Below are 7,706 nucleotides of genomic sequence, written 5' to 3' on the forward strand. Positions count from 1 at the left end.
TACAGGAAGCTGGGCTAGATGGGCCTTTGGCCTGATCCAGCGCGGATCTAGTTATGTTCTTATGCTATTTTGCCTGCATGCCTCCTTCTGTTCATGCTAGAGACTTGGTTGCTTGTTTTCTTTCTTAGAATGCTGAAAAGGGGATATTCCTACTTCAATAAGACCTCAAAGCTGCCTGACCCATGAATGTGGCTCTGGGAATGTGGGTTGTTTCTTTGAGCTATTAAAAAAAAAAATTCTATACTTGACTTGCATTACAAAAAAATTCCGAAGCAGCGTACAGAGATCCAAGGTTTAAAATAGCTGGGGGTCTCCTGCCTTGGCATTCAGGCCTGCACTTGTGTTAAAAACTTTGGAGGCCAACTTCCAGGTGTCTGTGCCATTTAAGGTAGCAATGAAAGATGGTGCCTCTTTGGTGGGTGGCACCCCAGTTATGGAATGTTCTCCCCCACAGAGGATCACCTGGTTCTGCTCTGTCATCTTTTCAATGCTATTTCCCAGGGCTTTGGACACTAATCCTTCCTGAAGTCCGTTACAGTGCGATTAATATTAATAATAATATTATTGCTGCACAATGCACTTGGTACGGTAATACACCATGTTTACAACAAAGGCTAGGGCGTTAATCAAAAGGGAGATGACAGAGAAGGTCAGGAAATAGGGGCATGGCAAACGGGATGAATATAAAGTCATTTTTTTGTGCTTAACTGTAGCACAAAGTGTTTGCAGGGTAAGTCCCAAAAGCTTCCCAGAAAGGCAAATTTGAAGGAAGGAAGAGATCTAGAGGGAGTTCCCCACACAAATGACCACAAGAGAGAGATGGAGGAGTTTAAGAAAGGAGTTTAGAAAGAAACTTAGAAGGAGGAGTTAAGAAAGAAAGTTTAAGAAAGGAGGGGGAATTCAAATGGTTGCATGAATTCTTGTTTTGTTTGTTTAATATTTTATTTGTTAGCTGCCCTGAATAGAGCTGCTTTTGAAGGATATACATTAAAAAAAAAACCAAACCAAAAGGTGCCGTACATATTTTAAAAAACCAAACCAAAAGGATGCCAGAGTTTTGAAAGCGAACATTAAATCATCGGCATGGAATGGAACAGCATCAGCCTGTCGAGTCAAAATTTGCTTGGCCAGAAAGAGATCTTGACCAGCCTTAGGAAGAGGCAGCAGGGAGGGAGATCTTACAAAGCTCACAGAGAAGGGCATTCGGAAGCACCGGGGCCACCACAGAAAAGGCTTTGCTTCCCATAGTGGCGACTCAAAATACTGGGAGCAGTCCTATGGGAGAAGAGTCTGCCGGAGATCATTGGGATCCAAGCCATTTAAGACATTAGAGGTCCAAACCAGAACTTTGAATTGGCAGCCAGGGCAGATATTTAAAATGGGATCAGATTACTCTTAGGTTGTTTACATTTATTTATTTTTCACATTTTTAGACCACCCTTCCTCCAAAGAGCTCAGGGTGTTGCACATAGTTCCCTCCCTTCCTTTTGTCCTCATGTCAACCCTGTGAGTTAGGTGAGGCTGAGAGATGGTGACTGGCCCAAGATCACCCAGGAAGCTTCATGACTGCTTAGAGGATTTGAACCTGGGATCTTTCAAGTCCAATTCACTGCACCATCCTGGCTCTCAAACCTACAGCATCCCAGGCGGTCTCCCATCTAAGTATTGACCAGGCCTTACCCTGCTTAGCTTCGGAGATTGGGTGCACTTAGGGTAGTATGGCTGTAGACTTCTCTGTTGGCAGCCTTTTCTCTCGCTGAAGTTTCCAAACCACATTCAAAGGTGACCCCACACACAGCACACTGCTGCGATTCGGCTTGGAAGTCAGCGGAGTGTGAAACTGGTAAGTGGCGAGGTTCTCGTATGTGTGGCAATGCGGCTGATGTGACTTCTTGTGAAAGGACAGCAATGTGCAAGCTGAATCGGTCCCACAGGCCACTGTGAGGGGGCAGAGCAGTAAAGCAATTATTGTGTAACATGGAAGGGGCGGGAAGGTGGCGTGAATCATTCACTTGTGTAGACAGTACCACCTAATATCCTTTCAACAAGGGACAGCACCTATTTTCCACTACCTTCCTCTTATAAATTATGGTTCCCATTTGGGAGAGATGCTTGGGGGTACTTTAAATCTTATTTATTAAATAAATGTCATTACAGAATTTATTACAGTATTTATATACCATCTTTCTCGTAGACTCAGGGCAGTTTACATAGGCAGGCTAGGACCATAAACCCCATTATTTTTTTTCAAAAGGGATTTTTACAGGTATTATTCTACAAAAGGGTTTCAGAACATTATACGCTTCTTTCCAGTCCATATTCCTTCGTCTCTAGCCAGCGGCTTCTGGTCTCCCTTCCAAGGTAAGACCCAAGCTGATCCTGCTTAGCTTTTACAGGCAAGGTGGCAACTCCACCTCCACTTTTTTTTTTTTTGCCATGGAATTCTAGGTGATGATCATGGGGTTCCCAGGCAATCTCTCGGCCAGGTACTGAACAGAGTACGGGCAAAACTTACACATGTAAGGCTGGGACGATGGTGATTTGTCATGGGAGAAGGTTTCCATTGCTGTCATTTGGAGTCTTTTTTTTTTTTTCCTGGGGTAAAAAGTAGCCAGGTTGGGACCATGGGGTTAAGTATAGTGAAACCCCTTCTGTAGCAGGCTCCTTTACAGTTGCTAATGATTCAGAAAAGCTAAGCTTGCTGGAGCTGCTAATGCATTAAATGTCATGTGCTGTTCACCCAAAGTGCCACACTCCCTGTTAAGCCTGTCATTAATTAAAGAACTGAGGTCTGGAAGTAAGTTTCAATTTGATGTTTTAAAAGGGATGGCTGTGGGGGGGCCTGACTTGGCTCTGAGGATAACACTTTACCCTCCTTCAGTTTCCTATGGAAATTGCTCGTACCAGCAAAATAGCATCTTCAGGTGGCCGTGTTTTCACCAGAATCAGTGCAGGGAGATGGGGTTTACTTGCCAGGTCCCCGTCCTGAGCTGGATTGCCTCCCTCTGCAGCTGTTTTGTACATCAGTGGGACACCCTTGGCTTGCTTCTGGTATCCTTTAATGATGAGCTTAATCTAACTAGTTTAGCAAAGTTGCTGTACCACTTCCAGAAAATAGCTGCTCCCCCCTTCCCTCCCTCCAACTCAGTGATTGTCAACCTTTTTCAACTCACAGCACACTAGCAAGGCACTAAAATTGTCAAGGCACATAAGAACAGCCCCACTGGATCAGGCCATAGGCCCATCTAGTCCAGCTTCCTGTATCTCACAGCGGCCCACCAAATGTGCGGTAGGTGAGGAGGCAGGTGAGGCAGTGCGTGTGGGTTCTAAGTGCTTGAGCACCTTCCACGGCAGTGGTGCTTTTCGAAGGACTCTGGTGGGGAGGCACTGACTCACCTGCCTCCCCACCCGCTGCACATCCCTGGTACCTTAAGGGCTGGATTTGTTGTCCCTCATGCAAAGTCAGAAGAGCAAACCCCAAAGTAGCATGAGGACTCCACCGTAGACTTCGTAAACACATCCCAGTGCAAAATCAGAGGATGCTCTATCTTCAGAGACCTCTAATTTTCTGCTCAGAGGTAACCAGCCAGGTCTTGCCTCTGGAGCAAAGTAATTTGAGGCCAGTTGTTCTCTTCTCTGCTGCCGAGAAGAGCACAGGGTTGCAAAGAACTGGGACAGGGGGCTGCATTCCCTGGATGACCAGTTGACTCTTTTTGTCAAGGCGGAGTTGGTTTCTGTCCACTCTCGCCACCAATTTATTCTTGCGGTCCTGGCATGGGATGTGTCCTTCAGCATCCTAGTGGGGTTCAGTGTCTACATTCAAGTGGTAGCATAGAGAACCCCTTTCAATGCAGCTGAGTAGTCTTCTCCACGTTGTAAATCCTTTGGGAGAAATGGTTCTCCAGGCAGTTCCAACTGTTTTTTGCAAACAAATAATGCAGAAGGGATGGTGGAAATTGCCAGAACCACGTAAAGGAGATGCTTAACACACAGGTGGTTATCAGCCTCTGCTTGGCTGCATTCCATGGGGCCACCCACATTGCCACTTGCAGTTGTGAAGCAGACTTGTGGGAGGTCCGTCACAGTTTCCTCGAATGAGTCACAAACGTACGTTTTCAAAGCAAAACTGGCTGAATTTTTGTTGCAGTTTTGATCTGCTGGTGCTCTTGGGTCTGCATTTGGCCGCTGCTATTAGGTACCTATGTTCCCCACTTCCTCAAGCACCAAGACGTCCCCGGGAGTGCAATGCTATCCAGTTTCTGTTTTCCTTTGAAGGAGAGGTCGTGGCAGACTTAGGGCCCAATTCCATCCAACTCACCAGCACCATAAAGACCCAAAGTAAGGGGACAAACATTCCCTTACGTTGAGAAGGCCTCCATGACTGCCTCACCACCATCATAGGATAGCACGTGCCCCATTGGCAACACTGCATCAGTGCTGGAATGTTGGATAGAATGCTTTCTTTTGCAAGTATACAGGGTGAGGCTCACCCAGTGAGTAGTGGATAGATGTTGGGGTAGCAGAACACTCCTTGCTTAGAAGCGAAACAGGTTACATCAGGTACCCTAAAGAGCATCCCTGTACACTTGGGCACATCACCTCTTGACTTGATCTCTCCCAGGTCTCTGATTCTGTACTGGTGTCAGCCAAAAAGCTGCCTGTAAACTCTGCTTGTCTACAGCCACTTCCTTTGTTCTCTTTTTCTACATTGACCACATGGGCCTGTGTGTGTGGTGAGTCAACTCACTCCCGCCCCTGTCCTCCGCCTTCTAAGAAAACGTTCCATTTAAATTCTTCCAAGGCCATTAATGATAGTTCTTTCTGGCTTGGCTTGGCCATGCACTGGTACACTAGTTTGGCATGGCCGAAACATCGAACCCTACTGCTGGCCAGACTCAATCACAACATCTAAGTCCTAATAATATACTGTACATGGGACTGTTGGCAACCTTCAGTCTCGAAAGACTATGGTATCGCGCTCTGAAAGGTGGTTCTGGAACAGCGTCTAGTGTGGCTGAAAAGGCCGATTCGGGAGTGACAATCCCTTCCACACTGGGAGCAAGTGCAGTCTGTCCCTGGTCTGTCTCCCTGGCTATGGGCCTTCCTTCTTTGCCTCTTTGCCTCGGTCTGTTGGCCAAGTGTCTCTTCAAACTGGGAAAGGCCATGCTGCACAGCCTGCCTCCAAGCGGGCCGCTCAGAGGCCAGGGTTTCCCACCTGTTGAGGTCCACTCCTAAGGCCTTCAGATCCCTCTTGCAGATGTCCTTGTATCGCAGCATACTGTACATGGGACTGTATAGTATTGTAAAGTCAAAAAGATTCAAAGAACCAGCCAACTGGTCTAATGTGCTCAAGTGGACCTTGGATGGGTCTTTTTGAATCGGACCCCACTGTGTCACGTGCAGCAAACTGGTTTTGAATCTGAAGGGGGTCTCTAAAGGAGGCTGAAGGGCATGAAATGAATACTACATCTCTCTCAAGGCAGGCAAATGTGACTTGCCCCAAGGTCATTAACAAAGCCGGCTTTACACCAATTGGACCAATTGCTTCCTATTGGACCCTCAGGGTCCCCCTGTGCTAGGCTAATCCGCTCTAGTCTTGTATGCATTTTTATATTCAAATGTGCTTTGATCCATTAACTTGCATGCATTTTTGAAGTGCACATTTTGATTGCTTTCCATTCGACAGAGATTCCACAGAGATATAAAGTATATAATACATTTTTATTGATCTCTCTAGGATTCTATAGACCTTGCCTGTGAGTAAACACGTACTGTCAGGCAACTTGGATCAATTTTGTCTTAGTAAATGACACTGAACCAAGTTCTCCTGTGGTGGATTGCTTTGACGGGCTCCACTTACGTTCTTCATTTGAATCCTAGATATACCAAGGCAGCCTGCAAATAGTGCAGCGAAGCAAGGGTAAAATTAAATCTGCAGAAGTAAAAACACAGCGGTGAAAACAGATTGGGAGGGGGGCATTCCCCCCAAGAGTGGATCATAATTTGATTTGAGTCCCTGCAAAATAGTTTTCCAGCTTCACTGGGAAACAGGAAGGGATGGATCCAAACTGACTTTTTGGAGCTGGGTATTCTAGGGATAGACAGCTTCAACCCCTGCTAATTGGGTAAGAGGCACTTTTTCAAGTGGGTGCTCCTCTTTTTTAGCAGGGGGAGAGTAACTGGCCCACCTCACCCCAGCAGTGTCTGTTCTAGTGGCTGTCTGCTGGTATTCTTTTGCATCTTTTTAGATTGTGAGCCCTTTTGGGACAGGGAGCCATTTAGTTATTTGATTTTTCTCTGTAAACCGCTTTGTGAACTTCTAGTTGAAAAGCGGTATATAAATACTGTTAATAATAATAATAATAATAATAATAATAATAATAATTCTGGAAATGCCCAGCTTTTGCTTACTGCCCATCACGCCTCTCGGAGCCAAGGAACCACAAGCAAGGCCTCTGTGGCCAAAAGGCTGGGCAGGGTCTTGATAAACAGGAAGCTGCCATCTACTGAGGCAGACCAGTGGTCCATCTAGCTGAGTATTGTCAGTACTGACTGTGGCTCTCCAGGGTTCCAGGCAGGAATTTTTTCTTTGCCCTGTCTGCAGACTCTGCCAGCTCTTGAGCCTGGGACCTTTTCCACCACTGAGTTGTGGATGTCCCTGCATTTGTATGAGCAGGGTCTGAGATTTGTTGGTGCATCATGTGTAAGGATATCTGAGAACTCCCCTTCCCAAAATGACAGCTCTCTGTGTTAAATGCACATGCCAGATCTTGTCTCATCTCAGAAGCTAAGCAGGGTCAGGCCTGGCTAGTACTTGGATGGGAGACCGCCTGGGAATACCAGGTGCTGTAGGCTTATACCATAGTCTTTTGAGACTGAAGATTGCCCACCAACCATGTATTAAATGAGGCTGACCCAGGACGAAGCCTATTTCATTCTCCATTTTGGCTACAGCAGTGGTTTTCACGCATGTAGCACCAGGACTCACTTTTTAGAACGACAATCTGTTGGGACCTGCCAGAAGTGGTGTCATGACCAGAAGTGACATCATCAAGCAGGAACATTTTTAACAATCCTAGGTTGCAATCCTACCTACACTTACCCAGGAGTAAGTCCCATTGGCTAGCATCGTTAAAAATATACATAGTAGCGTGTTAACAATACAGGTCTGTGACATTTCCCCAAAGGCAGTCACATACCATGGTAGCATCAAGTCTAAGAGATTCAAAATAAAATATTGAAATGAATGGGGACCCACCTGAAATTGGCCCACAACCCACCTAGTGGGTCCTGACCCACAGTTTGCAAAACACTGGGCTAGAGCTCTAGGTTACATGTCCCACACAGCCGCCTTCTTCTAAACGAAGATTTGAATCCCATAATTCTCTGGCACCACCAGGGAACAATAGCCTTGATTGAAACCTAGCTCCTACCTGGTGGAAACCTTGCTCACCTGGGAGTGGGAAATTTAAAAGCATCCTATCTGAGCCGGAGAGGGAGCAGCTAGATTCCCCCCCCCCCAAAAAAAAAGCAGAATAAAAGAGAGCTACCCAGCTGGGTAGAAAAGAGCTCAATACAGGTGTGCGCCACTTCCATTTTCCAATCCCCGTTGTTATTTGATTAGGTTGTTAAGCAAACATTCAGCCCAATCTATTGCCTTTGTTGTGTAAACAGACCCTCCCTGCCAGCAAATAGCTGCTTGTATA

This window comes from Tiliqua scincoides, chromosome 13 (assembly GCF_035046505.1).
Source record: "Tiliqua scincoides isolate rTilSci1 chromosome 13, rTilSci1.hap2, whole genome shotgun sequence".
NCBI lineage: Eukaryota > Metazoa > Chordata > Lepidosauria > Squamata > Scincidae > Tiliqua > Tiliqua scincoides.